This window comes from Trichosurus vulpecula, chromosome 6 (assembly GCF_011100635.1).
Source record: "Trichosurus vulpecula isolate mTriVul1 chromosome 6, mTriVul1.pri, whole genome shotgun sequence".
NCBI classification, from domain to species: Eukaryota; Metazoa; Chordata; class Mammalia; order Diprotodontia; family Phalangeridae; genus Trichosurus; species Trichosurus vulpecula.
Window position 1 is genome coordinate 145460225 of NC_050578.1, and position 16168 is coordinate 145476392.

Consider the following 16168-nt stretch of genomic DNA (forward strand, 5'->3'; position numbering starts at 1 on the left):
TTTCTCAGTCTCTTTTTGTATCTGTGTCTCTTTCTGCATCTCATTTTGCCTGCCTGACTCTAAATGTATACACAAATAATATATAGTTATACACATTTGTGACTTTGTATGTGTATATGTATATATTCATGTGTGTAAGACTATATACACATATAGAAATGAATGTATAGAAAGACTATCAAGTCCCTCGCCATCAGTTTCTCATACCTTCCAGTAACACACACACATGCACACGCACACTCATACATGCATACACACACACACACACACACACACACACACAGAGCAATTTAGAATGCATATGATCTGCTTCTTTGGCCATTTTCCGTAGTGCAGAAGAAAGTACATTGGATGTGGAATCAAAAGATTTGGATATGAAGCCTAATTGAATGAAACCTACCCTATGTGAGACTGAGTAGTTTTGCCTGCTCTCTGGGTTACAGTTTCCTTATATGTAAAGGGAAGGATCACTGAAGGATATAGTTTAAACATTAAAAAGACTGAATGCTTGAGCATGAGCAAATATCACTTCTACTATGAAGCCTTTTCTATTCTCATTCAGTAGCAATTCTCCCCATCAGACCTTTCACAGTACTTGGTTTCACACATCCCTAATGCTCTTGTTATGAAATCTTGCGTGCTTGATTTTGCCTATATGTGTCTTTTCCCTAGATGGACTTTAAGGCAATGACCATCTATGTCTGATGTAAATTGTTTATCATCTGTAGCACCTAGTATAATATTTGCTGCACATAGTAAATGCTTGATAAATATTCGTTGAACAACTAACTGAATGAATTCACTTTTTTAAACTGCAGCTTTTAAAAGTGTGCTTTTGTAGTCCCAAAACAACTTCAGATTTGAAGAAATCCAATAGTCCTTTTATCTTCAAAACATTTTTTCTTATAATTGTGTGGGTTCAAAACTGATTAACTTTTGCTTTTCAAAATAATGACATCCAGACTAGTCTGAAGTTCTAGGGCATTATATTAGAAAAATTGTCATATTTAAGCAACCTTAGATAAATAAAAAAAGCTAATCAAGGGATCAGTTCAGGTTATTCCAATTATTTCCTGTCCCTTCTCCTGACTAGTTTCAATATTTTTATTCTTTTAAGAAAAGTAAAGTCTAGGCCATACATCCTTCATATCCAGCTATTTTACTCATGTAAATGCTAGAAATGCCACTCTCTAGATAGGTCAGAATGTGGGAATGCTCTACCTTCTGTCATATCCAAAATTAATATTTCTGAAATCCTTATAAATTGGCTTCCATAGATTGTCAAGCACCCCACTGGGGCTCATTGCAAAGCAGAGGGATTCTGTACATGTAATGTAAGAGCTTATTTTAACAGGGTCCTTGGACATTTGCTTCTAATTGGTTATGCTTAATATATGAAAATCAAAATGAAAGGTTAGCTATCCCTAATGGAATCTCAAAATATTTTTATTATATCTGCCATAATTTGTCACATTGTGGACAGCAGCAAATCATGACATTTTATATTGGCACAATCTTTTCTAAATTGACATTTCAGAATAAGACAACAACAAAAAAAGACTATTCACACATGCCTGATGACCACAACAAATATGGATTTACTTCAGTTATTTTATGATGAGTTATTTCTTTCCATTAAGACAGCTGCATTCTCATTGTAAAACGAAACAAAACAAAAACTGTGGTATTCTCTGTCTTGGAGTTCTCTGCATGAATTGCCATTCACTATGTAATTACCTCAACTACATGGCTTTCTAGAAATTTTGACATTCAGACTCCACTTGGGAAGTTCCATCTATAGCTACTGAAACATATGGTCACTTCATGGTTTTGTGCCTGCATTTCTGTCAATAGAGTGCAAGGTGGTACAATGGAAAGAGTGGGGAATTTGGAGTTAAGATGAGTATTAATCCTGTCTTAGATACTTACTGGCTATGTGAACCAGGGCAAGACACTTAATCTTTTTTTGCCTTAATATTCTCTTCTGTAAAATACTGATAATAATAGCACCTACTTTCAAGGGTTATTGCAAAGATCAAGTGAATTAATAACAATAAAATTCTTTGTATACCTCTAAGCAGTATATAAATGCTATTATTATTATTATTATTATTAATGACACTGTTGAACATAGCAGGATTTGTTTCTCACTTTTATAGAAAAAGAACACAGTAAGGACTCAGAAAATGCCTATTTATATATTTGTGTGCATGCCTCTTTTCTACCTAGGTGGAATTTTCTTTGGAGAACATGGGAAAACAGTAGTGAATCAATTCCTCAAGAAACATTTATTGAGTATCTACAAGGTGCCAGGCAATGTGTGATGTACCTTTGGAACATTTCTCAAATATGCCACTTTTCTCCTCTAATACTGTTACCACCCTGGTACAGACAGTCATCATCTCATGGTTGTCATTTTTCAGTCATGACCCCATTGGGGGTTTTCTTGGCAAAGATATTGTAGTGGTTTTCCATTTCCTTCTCCAGCTCATTTGAAAGATGAAGAAATTAAAGCAAACAAGATTAAGTGACTTGCCCAGGGTAATGGAACTAAGTGTCTGAGGCCAGATTTGAACTCAGGAAGAACAGTCTCCTTGATTCCAGGTCTACCACTCTATCCACTGTGCCACCCAGATGCTCTTCATCATCACCTTATTCCTGGACTTTTGAAATAGCTTCTTGGGAGTCTGCCTGATTCAACCACCAAAGTGAGTTTGCTTAAGTGCACGTCCAACTGTGTCAACTCTCTATTCAAGAAGTTCTAGTGGTTCTTTATTGCCTTCAGTATCAAATATGTAATCTCTGTTTTTTGTTCAAAATTCTTCATAATCTACCCCTCCTTCTTCACCTGCTCAGTCTTTTACAACTTATACTCCAGCCCCCAAACCCAGGTACTTTTCAGTCATATAACTGACCTCCTTGAGCAAAGAATTTCATCTCTCAACTCCAAGAATTTTCTCTTGCTGTTCCCCATGCTTGTAATGATCTCTCCCCTAATTTCTACCTCCTGACTTCTCTGTCTTCCTGCCAGTCCCAACTAAAATTCTACCTTCTACAGAAAGCCCTTCCCAACCACTCAATTCTAATGTCTTCCTCTGTTAATCATTTCCTATGTAATCTTATATAAACCTTGTTTCTACATGTGTGTTCACTTCTTATTTCATCAATTAGGAAACTTGTAGGCAGGGATTTTCTTTCGCTTCTTTTTTGTATTACAATGCTTACAACAGTGCCTGGCTCACAGTAGCAACTTAATAAATGCTTAACAACCGACGAGGTTTATTGACAGGGGAATCAACTACAAAAATGAGACTATGCCTGTCCTCAAGGATCTTCTAGTTGAATAACAGGATATACCACATCTAGAGTACTAGTTACCAAGGAGGAAGTTTTGATCTAGGTAATTGGTCCAAAGACTATGAGTGGAGCCATAGGACTCCATTCCAGTCATTATCTTTGCAGTTATTATTATTGATTGGATTACTGTACACAGAACAAGAAAAAAAGAGTTGAAGGAGGATGGGGGGAACTTCATCAGTGCCTACCTGGTGTCCCAATGAATTACTGAATGGAATTATGAAAGCAGTTCTGGGACTAGAAGTGAATTGAGGAGAGTTTTTCTATCCCTTGCCCACCAATCAGAACAGCTAAATTCTGAGACTGAGAATCCCTCAGACTTTGTGGATTATGATTGCTGAAGGTCTAGGACCAGAGGACCATAGCTTCTGGCAGAGATAAGGGAGGGAAGATATCAATGTATCCTTACTGGGTAGGCTCTGTACAGATAGTTTCTTAAGCCAAAGTCAAATAATAGATCTATACAGAGTCATTAATAAGGCAGGGCAATTGAAACTCTGCCCATGATGGGATAAGAAGAGGCTGGAGAAAGGCACACAAATTTCTTATTTTCTAATGTGGTTTATGGATACCACCCCTGGGCCTCATGTGTCCAAATTTTTCTCTAGCCTATGCCAGATGGCACAACATTGTTTTCTGATTGAGCTCATTTCTTGGCCCCTGTTTCCATGTTATCTATTTTCAATGTTTTCAGGATACAAGGTATTAGGGATACAAATGGAAAATTAAGGCAGTTTCTATGCCCAAGGAGATTCCATTACAATATGAGGAAACAACTCATATGGAAAGTTTCAGCGACATGATCCAAGGGAGCAGTAACAAAACAGATGGTAATAATGCATTTTCTTTAATAAGATTTCCATTAATAAAATCACATAAGCCAAACTGTTTGCCAGTGCTAAGGACTTTGATGGGGCATCTAGGTGGTGCAGTGGATTGAGTGCTGGGCCTGGAATCAGGAAGACCTGAGTTCAAATCCAGCTTCAGGCAATTATTAGCTGGGTAATCCTAGGCAAGTCATTTAACTCAACTTGCCTCAGTTCCCTCATCTGAACAATGAGCAGGAGAAGGAAATGGCAAACCATTTCAGTATATCTACCAGGCTACATTTCCACAGGGGTTGCTTCTTAGTCTGACAGTTACAGGTAGTGGAATGGAACATGCTATCCTCAAGTTCTTGGATTCAGGGCTCAAGGGACATTGTGCTCCATATTTTGATGATTTTTGTCTCACCCTCAGAATACCTTGCTGCTTTAACTATCGTGGTTCACCTAGCAGTTGTTGGAGATGGATGACATTTTCCACAGGTTTTTCTTCCCTTGATGATGGCTAGTAGAGTAGAGCTGGAAGCAGGATCATTGGTGTACGGCTCTTGTGTTCATTTGCCAATTGATAGCAGTTGGTCAGTAGTTGCTGGTGCTGATGTAACAACAATGTTGCTGGTAGCTGCTGTGGGGGTGTAAGACCAATATCACCAGCACACAGGAGGGCTGCTAGCACAGGATCTTTGATCTGCTTTTCTAAGGAAAGCAACTTTAAGGGGTTTACAATCTCACTTTAATTAAGCATACATATATCGTTCACTTATTTCAGGGGAAAAAGTCAGCACCCTGAACTTCAGAGGAAACCCAAACAGAAACTACAAGCAGAAATTATATAAACAGAGCAAATAACACTAATCAGCAGGCAAGGCTTCTAATTGTCTATCCATAGCAATACATACATAGCAGAGAGAGAAGCACCAACATCTGCGTTTTCAAAGCCAGGGGGCTCCTTAATGGCTACCCAGAGTATCCACATGAACACTCTTCCAATGAGCAATAAGCAAAATGCTAACCACTAAGTATATATATATATATATATATATATATGTATGTATGTATATATGTATACATATATATATGTATACACGTATATGTATATATATATACATATATTATATATATAATATATTTATGCTTCTTCAGGGTCAGAGGGCATCACAACCATGTGACTCAAACTCATGTGACTTAAACTTTCTTGTGACTTAAGCAAGTCATCAAAGACTCTTGATTCAATCAAAGGCAAAACTCAAAGGCACTTGATTGCCTTAGTGCTGAGAAGCACTCCAAAAGAAAAAGATAGCAAAATGTCCCACTTTGCTTGACATTACTGATGATGATCAGAAAGACTAGCTTTTTTCCAAAATGATTTCTCATTCAATGCTTATAGCAATTGGGTTGGAAGTAGGAAGGGTGATTTGTAGGATACTGCTATTCTCAAAACTCTTGTGAGAATTTATTAGCCGGCGGCCATCGGGGTACGGCACCACAAATCAAAGGCAAATGTGTTGGGGTGACGGCTTGGCTTATATAGGATATGGGGGTACAGAGTCGGGGAAGAAACAGGAACAAAGGTCCTGGCTGATCAAAAGATTCAGTCAGGTAATCGTACTAGTGGGATAATCTCATTTACATTCCTTGGTGGAGTCACGGAGTCCCAGGGATATCTCCCAGGAAGGGTCTGTCAAGTTATCTCTCACTGGGATGGTCCTATCTATTGAGATTCCTTGGTGGAGTCATGGAGTCCCAGCGAGTTTGCTAAATGCCAAAGATATCTGAGTCCATTCTTTCTGGGGGTGCTTGTCAGTAGCTAGGGGTTTCTCAGGGGTTCCTAATTTTCCTTGTATTATGGTATATATAGATAAAAAAACAAAAACGAAATCCCTGGATTCAAGGAGTTTAGATTCTATTTATTGGAAATCTTGGGCATTATAGGATGTATTAGTTAGTCAATCATTAAATAAGTAATTAATTTGGAAGTTCCATGAATCAAAGCCTAAATGTTGTTTTCAAAGTAATATGAAATTTTGGATAGGTATATGTATGTGTATTTTAAGTTTGGCCACTGAGGATGATTTTTCCCCCCAGACAGAGAAACTGTCTAATAATAAGATATAGAGGAGTTGTAATTGGCCTCAGTATGGGGAACACTAACACTTTTAAGAACATGAGTCTCTGAAACACTGTATTTCAAGGTCTCTTTAAATGGATTTTCGAAGTGGTGTAGTGAATAGATCATTGGCCCTGGAATCAGGAGGACCTAAGTTTGAATCAGACCTCAGATACTTGGCACTTACTAGCCATGTGATCTTTGGCATAAATATAATGGATTTTTAGTTTGTAGAGTAAATGCATTTGTCTTTGTATCTCCACTATCTAGCAAAATGCTTGACACATAGCAGGTGTTTTATTCAATATTTGTTAAATTGAATTGATTTTCTGTTCCAAGTTCAAAGAATATAATTTTAGATTACTGAATCCAGCTATTCTAAGAGATTGGATATAATTTTTATTATTCCCATTGAATTTCACATTTTTATACTCGTGGAGATATTATCGACTTAAATTAGAAAAAAAATGGGAATTTTAGCATATATCCTGAGGATTTTACATTGTCCAACATACAATCTAGCTTTGTTAATTAGATAAATATAATAATTAATATATATATAAATAAATGGATTAGTACATATTTTATGTTGAAAGTATTAAGTGATGAATTAAACTTATTTTTTAAAGGGAATTAGTGGAAAGGTAAAAGCAGAGTTGATACTTCATAAAGAACAACAGAAACAAGGAAAACCACAAAATGGATCTTTTGTAGGAGACGTATGTGTGTGCGTGCGCGTGTGTGTGTATACACACACACACACACACACACACACACACACGCGCGCGCGCACACACACATATGGCCACTAGATGGAGCTGGTGTTGTATTTTCTATAGAGTGTTCATGGAAATGGTCGTGATTAATATTTTCAAAATATATGTGTATTTATGTCATATAAACAATCATGCAACAATCATGTACAATCTGCCATTTCACGATGATATAAATTCTAATTGTTAAACAAATTAGTTGTGTATTATACCTGTAAAACTCATTAAGCTCTATCCTTACAAGGTATACTACAATTTCCATAGTAATTAATATACTTTACAAGAAAACAGAAAAAAAAAAAAAAAACAGAAAAGGCCAGGCTCTTAATTAGAATGTTCTAGATTCCCTAAAGACTTACATAACTTGAGCATCTTCCCCTACATGCACAAAGGAGAAAAACAAAGAAAAGAAGGAAAAATAGGAAAGAAATAGAATGGAAAGAAGGGAAGAGTAAAGAAAAGAAGAAGGGAAGAGGGGAAAAGGAGTAAAGCAAAAGAGAGTGGAGATGTGGAAGGAGAATAAAAAAGGAGGGGGATGAGGGGAAAAAGGAAGAAACTGTATTCTCCTTCCTTTACTCAGGATAGGGAAAAGACTACAGAGGAGGGAAGTTGTTGATTTGGAAAAAAATGTCAATCATGCATCAGAATCTATTAACCATGTTTTATTTGGAGGAAACTGCGTTTTTCTCTATACTTGCTTTAACTTTTATTTTTCATAAGACATGAGTTAGGCTACATCATATGGATGTGAATATAATATAATGTTTCTCTAACTTTGTTATTGACTTCTTACTTTAAAAAATTAAAGAATTTAAAACATCAAACTGTAGAATGACTAATGCTGATTTTTTCCTTTATTTTGGAAAATGAAGATTTAAATATTACATGTAAAGATATTCACAAACCACACAGGTCTTTAGTATTCATTCATCCTTCCTTACTTCTTTGGGTGCCCCATGTAAGGCAATTAAGAAAAACTAAAAATAACATCATTATGTAGAATCCTCTTGGAAAATTCTCCGTAAATCCCTAGTGCTTCTCAAGATTACATCCCTCAAACAACAGTGCTTGATGAGCAGAATCACTTTAACCCCTGCAAAATGTCTAAGAAGGCATTATGGCTAATAGTAATGATACAAACTAGACTCCAAATGATGACAGTTTACTAACTGTGAAATAGTAGGTGAGGTGATTTGACTCATATAGTTAGAAAACATCAAAGTTGGGATCTGAACCTAGGTCTTCTTGATTCTATGTCTAGTTAACAACCCCTGTAGTATATTGCTCCTACCATACAAAAGATAGCAGGATCCATTGATTAGGGTAACTATCCTTGGTCCAAATCCACTGCAGGCAACAGTCGTGAATAGAGATGGAAAAGCCTCACTTAATTTTTTTTAATCTTTATGTTTCAGAATGACAAAATAGAATCATAGACAAAGAGCTAAAGTTTAAACCAGGAAAATCTGAGTGCAAGTCCCACCCCTCCCATGTACTGTTGGGGATGCTGGACAATTCTTTTGACCTCTCAGATGCTCAGGCAGCTACCAGTGGTATATATTTCACCAAAGGTGCCAACCTGAAGGATTTCTTATCGGGGAGTTCCCTATGCTAATGAAATCAAGGTCCCTATCCAGGTATTCCTATTTTTGTGTGGAAGTAGAAACCCAGGATCTGGCCATCATCTACTAGATAGGATTATATATTCTTGGACAGTGAGTGCCTGTATTTAAGTTTTCTATGGGTCAAAAATGAATTTGCTGCTATTGAGTCCTTTTTATCTTATCTGACCCCTCCTTACCCCATTTGGGGTTTTCTTGACAAAAGTACTGGACTTGTTTTCCATTTCCTTCTCCTTCTTATTTTACAGATGAGGAAATTGAGGCAAACAGGGTGAAGTGACTAGCCCAGAGTCACACAGCTAAGGCCAGACTTAAACATAGGAAGAGGAGTCTTCTTGACTCCAGGTCCAGCACTCTTATCTACTGCACCACCTAGCTGCCCCTGAAATGAAACTAAAAGAAACAAAATCATGATGCCCTTACACAGTAATCAAATCTACTCAGGCTACAAGCAAATACAGTACTTAACACTTAATAGCTGGAGTATCCATGGTGATTCATACTTTACCCCAACAGAAGCTGGAAGACAGATAAACTTTTAAGCCAAAATAATTAGCTACTTGGCAATTGCCTCTAAGAAAGGCACCAACCAGTAGGAGTGAAAAGGCAGCTTACTTTTGTATTAGGATGGTGCTCAGCAAGACTCTTAGAAGTGATTTGCACTATGGAATATGTAGTAGAGAAAGGGAGAAATTGAACAGGAATGTAAGGAGGGCAAACTGGATAAACAGATTTTATTCTATGATTTCATCAGTTTCTAACTCCTGGAAATTGAGAGACTAAAAAAAAAGTACACAATAAATGAATATGTTTGGGGTCATGTGCCATCTTGTATTATTAGTGCCAGAGCTTTGTTCCATTAATGTGGACACTGCAGATTTGGCTCTAAATACGGATCAATCCAGAATGTGAAAAAGAAAAGCAAAAAGCCACATCTACTTTCCCCCAGGTGAATCCTTGTGAGGTCCAATCTCCCACCGTGACTTGCTTATTCTCAGCAGGGAAGCAGCAGCCATGATGTTTCCAACACTAAGTATCTACTATTTACACATAACAGGTTTAGTGGCATCATAAAAATTCCAACAAAATAAAGTTAAAGGTCAGCAATAAACTGGCTAAATCTTTTTTGCCTTTTAAAAATATGGGTGTCCAGCATATATCCCAAAGCTCTGAGGTTAGAAATTAGCTGCTGAGCATGCACACCAGTTAATTTTCATAGCCATCTAAATATGATGCATCAGCAACATAATAAACCATACCCTTGCATAATAAAAACTGCTATAATGCACATCAATGGGAAGTAATGTTGTATAAAAGTAAAGGAGCTAAATGCTCAGGCCATCCAAAATATGTATATACATTAGGATGGGGGGGAGGAGGGGAAGGTATCCTTTCTTAATGAAAATTTGTATACAGTTTTGAAACTGAGCTGACCAGGTTTGGGAGGCATAACATGAATATAAGATGATCAAGTATATCTGAGATAAGAAGAATTGAGCTATGTCACATGGTTGTTTCCTAGGTAACTGCCAGAGACGAAAGAAAACATCTCAAAACAATCAGGAACCTATACTATAAATTCCTAATGCTTTGCCTTTAAAGATGCTTTTTTATTCCTTTAAATCTTAATAAAACCAGAATTCTAAAGTATAATTTATACAAAATCCTGAGGTAATATGAAATGTGCATAAAAATATTTATGCTTAGATAAAGTCAGGGGAAAACTGGAAGCCATGTAAAAGTACCTTAAAATATATATACATATATACACACACATATATATATAAAATATGTGTTTATATGTATGTACATATGTGTATATTTACATACACACATATATACATATGCACACATATACATATGTGTGTGTTTATATGTATTCATGTGTATGTATATATATGATTGTGTATTTAGAGCAAGCAAAAACAAAACCAAAAAAACACTGAAAAAGTCATCAAGTCCAACTTGCTCAATTTCCATGAAGAAACTGAGGCTTGTAAAGCTAGAATGTCTTACCTGTGATCGTAAGGAGGGTAAGTTGAAGCAGCAAGTTTTGAACCCGAGTCATCTGACTCTAAATCCAATAGTCATTTCTCTGTACCAGGAAGCCTATTGTAAAATGATTGGAAGTTATGAAGAGAGGTCTTTGCTGGTCTTTCCATAACACTTGCCTCATAGTGTGTGGGTCTATGGCTATAAATCATAGTTGTAATGACTTCATGTAGGATGATAAGTTGTTAAGTTTTTTCAGTTATGGACATTTTTATTTAATTAGAAAGAAAAAGAAGTATCAAGGCAGCCAAGTGGTGCTGTGGATAGAGTGCTGTGCCTAGACTCAGGAAGGTTTAATTTTGTGAGTTCAAATTTGGCCTCAGACTTAACCATATTTGTTTTAGTTTCCTCATATGTAAAATGAGCTGAAGAAGCAAATGGCAAACCACTCCAGTGTATTTATTGAGAAAATCCTAAATGGGATCATGAAGAGGCAGACATGACTGAAAATACTGAACTACAACAAAAAGAGTTATCAGATCACATAAGGGAAAGGATATATTTTTTAAGTGTTTCCTAGGCAGAGATAGCAGTTTAACTTCTAGACACCCTAGGGAAAATTCAGAGTAGAGCTTTTTGCTTTTGTTAGTCACAAAGCAAGAGCTTTTCCCTGTATTGTTATAACATGTATCCTTGTCTTTCCTGTTTGGCACAGAGGCTTCTGGGCATGATATTAACCCCACCCCCACCCCCTCACCCCACAGGCACATGCAAATGTGTGCACACACACTGTGTTGGTAAGCAAAATGGACTCTTAGCACTTAGTTCAACCAAGTGCCCTTGAAGAGTTTGGCTTTTGTTTCCTTTGAGTAATTCATTGTATTTCATTGAGTCTTACTAGGTGCTAAGCCCCAGGCCCAAAACCCTATTAGGTGCTAAACCTATATGGGTGTGAAGCTCCCAGGGTACTAAGGGGAGGGGCTAACTCAAGAGCCAATCATAGGAGTCTAAGTTCTGGTCATTCAGATGATGTTTGCTGATGTCTGAAAACGGTATAAGAAGAGAAGATAGAGCTATTTCTGCAGGGCTCTCACTCTTGGTTGTGCATGCTGATGCAGAGACTCCAGGCAGATGTAGCTAAGAGCCCTCCAGCTCGTAAACCCAGATGCTGAGACTTTGTTAAACTCTGGTAACTATGTATTGGGATTTGAATCCGACAAGGTCTGTCTGTTGATGTTTGTACTTTCTTTGTATTTGGCTCTGAAGTTCAGGGGGCTAGTTTTTTCCCCTGAACTAAGTGAATGATATTTGTATGCCGAATTAAAGTAAGCTTGTCATCCCCTTAATGTTGCTTTCCTTACTAAAGCAGATCAAAAGAACCTGTGCTTCTGCAGCGTGCTGGTAGCATTCTTGTTGTTGGGCTTTTGTTGGTCTTTCACCTCCACAACAGCTGCTAGCCAGATTGTTAAAACACACACACAGTTCTTAAAATCCCATGTGATGGGAATTATCTAAGACAAAGAGAGACACAAATAAAGAGAAAGGTCTGGGATGAAGATTCAACAGCAACAGATTATTTTTCTAGAGAAAATCTCAAATGTTTCATCAATACAAGTGAGAATTTCATTTTAGAAAACTCCATCAGAAACAAACATCAATGTTCATAGAATTTTTCCTTGTGTAAATATGCTTTTATGAAGACAGTAATAATTAAACAGAGTTTGCATACAATTATCAACTCCTAAAGCAACATGCATATTATTAAACCTATTGCCATAGTGAGATAAAGTTAGGTAGGATATGACTGTGGGTATACCTTAATTTTTGAGCAAAGTTACTCTTTGATTAATTGAAAATGTTATTATAGAAGTTTAAAGAACCTAATGACAATTCTTGTCTCCATTATTCAAATCTCCAGTAAGATATATAGAAGGTAAAATCCTGAAGTTCAACTCAGTGTTTCCACATTAAACTAATTCAACAGTTGTAGGTCAAAATAAATACACATTATTTCATTTCGACAGGTAGCTTAATGGTAGTTCTTCACTTTCTATGTTTAGTCCTCTTTGGCAGTCTGGTAAAGCCTATGTACCCTTTGTCAAAGTATGATTTTTAGCCAGCCAATGAACATTTATTAAGCATCACCAGGTCATGGAGGGCCTTAAAAGGAAAAGAGAGGATTTTAGATTTGGTCCTACAGCTCATAAGGAATCACTGGATTTTATTGACTGGGGGTGAGTAGAGGTTGACATGCTCAGACTGGCCATTTAAGAAGATCAATTTGACTCTTTTTTTGGCTAGAATCATGGTGGGAGTAGAAGAAAAGAAGAAGCTACCATCCCTTTCAGAATCCCTTCTGAAAAAGCCAAAGGCTTTTGCAATGCTGAAGGCCAAATGCTTGAGGAAGACGGCTACTAAAAAATCTGTAAAATACAGAGAAAAGTTATCTATGAAAAAACTAAAGCCTACCATAAGGAGTACAGATAGATGTACAGAAGTGAAATCCAGCTGGCTAGGATGGCACGCAAAGCTGGCAACTACTCTATACCTGCTGAACCTGTTAGCTTTTGTGATCACAATCAGAGGTATCACTGGTGTTAGCCCAAAGGTCTGAAAAGTATTGCAACTTCTTCGTCTTTGCCAAATCTTCAATGGCACTTTTTTTAAAACTTAATAAGGCTTTGATTAACATGCTGAAGATTGTGGAACCATATATTGCATGGGGTTACCCAAACCTGAAGTCTGTAAATGACTTGATATATAAATGTGGTTATGGCAAGATCAAGAAACAGGGAATTGCCCTGATGGATAATGCCCTTATTGCAAAATCTCTTGGTAAATATGGAATTATCTGCATGGAGGACTTGATCTATGAGATCTAGACGTTGGCAAGCACTTCAAAGCTGCCAACAACTTCCTGTGGCCCTTCAAATTATCTTCTCTATGAGGCAGAATGAAGTAAAAGACTACACATTTCGTGGAAGGTGGAAATGCTGTAACAGGGAACACCAGATCAACAGGCTTATTGGAAGAATGAACTAAAGGTCTCTACCATGATTATTTTCTAATGTTCTGTTAATAAAAATGCCTATGACAAAAAAAGAAGATCAATTTGACAGTTGAGTGAAAGGTTAATGGCAGTGCTGAGAGACTTGAGGCAGGGAGACCAAACAGGAGACTTTATTTTTGGAGGGGGGGAAGGCAGGGTAATTGGGGTTAAGTGACTTGCCTAAGGCCACACAGCTACTAAGTGTGTCAAGATTCTGAGGATGCATTTTAACTCGGGTCCTCCTGACTCCAGAGCCAGTGCTCCACTCACTGAACCACCTAGCTGCTCTCTAGGAAACTCTTTCAACAATAATGCATGAGATGATGGGGGCCAGAACCAGGCTGGTGGCAGTATCAGAGTTGAAAAGGGGAGATATATGAAAGATGTTAAGAAGATAGAATTGACAGGTACTGAGATTAGCATTGGGCATACAAAATAGGTAAAAATAAGAGCCCGTTCTTTTTGTTAAGGAGGCCACAGTTTTAGTTGGGGAGACAACATGCAAAACAGCTCTGTACAAACAAGCTATCTACATGATGAATTGGAAGTAATCAACTGAGAGAAGGCATTAACATTTATGGGGAACTGAGAAAGACATAGAAGACAGCCAGTAAAAATGCATGAGGTCAGGGAACTGTAGTCTTGTTTGGAAAAGAGCAAAGAGACCAGTGTTACTAGATCAAGCAGTGTATCGGAATGTGTAAGGTGGAAGCCTTGAAAGGTAAGAGGGGACCGGGTTATGAAGGGCATTGAAAGCCAAACATAAGATTTTCTGTTTGGTTCTGGAGGTAATAGGGAACCACTGGATTTTATTGAATGAGGATGGTGGAGGTTGATATGGTCAGACTGGCCATTTAGGAAGATTAATTTGACAAGTGAGTGAAGGATTAATTGCAGTGCTAAGAGACTTGAGGAAGTGAGACCAACCAGAAAACTATTTCAAAAATAATTCATGAGATGATGAGGGCCCAGAACCAGGCTGATGGCAGTGTCAGAGTAGAAAAGGGGGAATATATATATGAAAACTGTTAAGAAGATGGAATGGACATGCCTTGGCAACAGTTTGAATATTGGGGGTTGGGGGAGAGAGAGAGAAAGAGAGAGAGAGAGAGAGAGAGAGAGAGAGAGAGAGAGAGAGAATGAGTTGGGTATGATACTGAGGTTTCAATCCATAGTGTGGGAGGTTTGTACCCTTGACAGTAATGGGGGAATTTCAAAGAGGGGAGGGCATGAAATTTTGAATGCATAAAATATACATAGTACTATAAAGAAACACAATTATATTGAGATGTAGTTTTTAAAATACCACATAAGAAAGTTCACAAACTCTAGGTTAAGATACATTCCCCAATAATGCATAATTAGCCCTTATGGCATGCCATCAAATGTGCTAAGAATTATAGTATTTTCTCCTACATTAGTTGAACTTTCAGGTGACCTTGAAGATCTGTTCCAGATGGAGCTCCTGCTAGTTATACAAGCAGCCTTAGAGAATGACAATCAGGACCTCTGGTTTCTGACTGTAGAATGAACACTTTTACTCAATGACAACGAGAAAGATATTTAATTGTCCAGTGCTTCAAGTCTTCTCAGCTGTTAAATGAGAATAGTAATATTTGCCTGTCTGTCACACAGTGCTAGCTCCTCACAAAATTGTAAAGCTTATGAAATCTATATTCATTATCCCTTTGCTTTGTCTTGCATCCCTAGATACTGGCATAATGCCTGGCACATATCTAGCACTTAATACGTGATTTCTGACTGACTGGTAAATTGATTAACAATTTGCCTCTCTATATTTTTTCATAATTCTTCTGGGTCTTTTTGATACCTCATAAATGCCCAGGGACACCACTGTGGCTGGACAGAGCTTCTCTTCTCCCCCAATCAAAATTTACATATCCTAAGCCTTAACCTGTTAGAGCCATAAAAAGTAAGAAGTTATAGTCCGTTAAGTTCATTTGTGCTAAAATGTTAATGGACAATAATGGCTTAATATATTACAAGAGTCCTGCCCTGCCCCACAGCTGTAGCTGTACATAGAAGATAAACATTAGATAATTTTTTTTTCTGTTAAAGATGTTTTCTGTAACTTCCCAAGTCCAAACAAAAGAAGCATCTGCACACAAGACGATATTAACAGCATAAAAAAACCACACACACTATAAACCTTCATCATTAAAGGCATAGAAACACAAAATTTTGATCCAACTATTTATAATGAAAAAACAAATTGAATGAAAAATGAATATTGCTCATACATTCAGAGTTAATCTGTCAGTATGAACTGATACTTGCATAGCAGATACAGATAAACATTGAGTTGGGTCCATAATTGAGTAAGTTGAGATCAGGCTAAATAAAATTTGGGAAAGGTAATACTTTTAATACTACCTACCTTAGAAGGTTGTTGTGAGCAAATTATTTTGGGCATATTAAAGTGC

The 16168-nt window shown here is 37.2% G+C and overlaps 1 pseudogene; it reads left to right on the forward strand.

Annotated features, from left to right (window-relative positions):
- The first annotated feature begins 4682 nt into the window (after positions 1 to 4682).
- On the forward strand, positions 4683 to 13717 carry LOC118854801 (annotated as a pseudogene).
- Positions 13718 to 16168: the final 2451 nt, after the last annotated feature.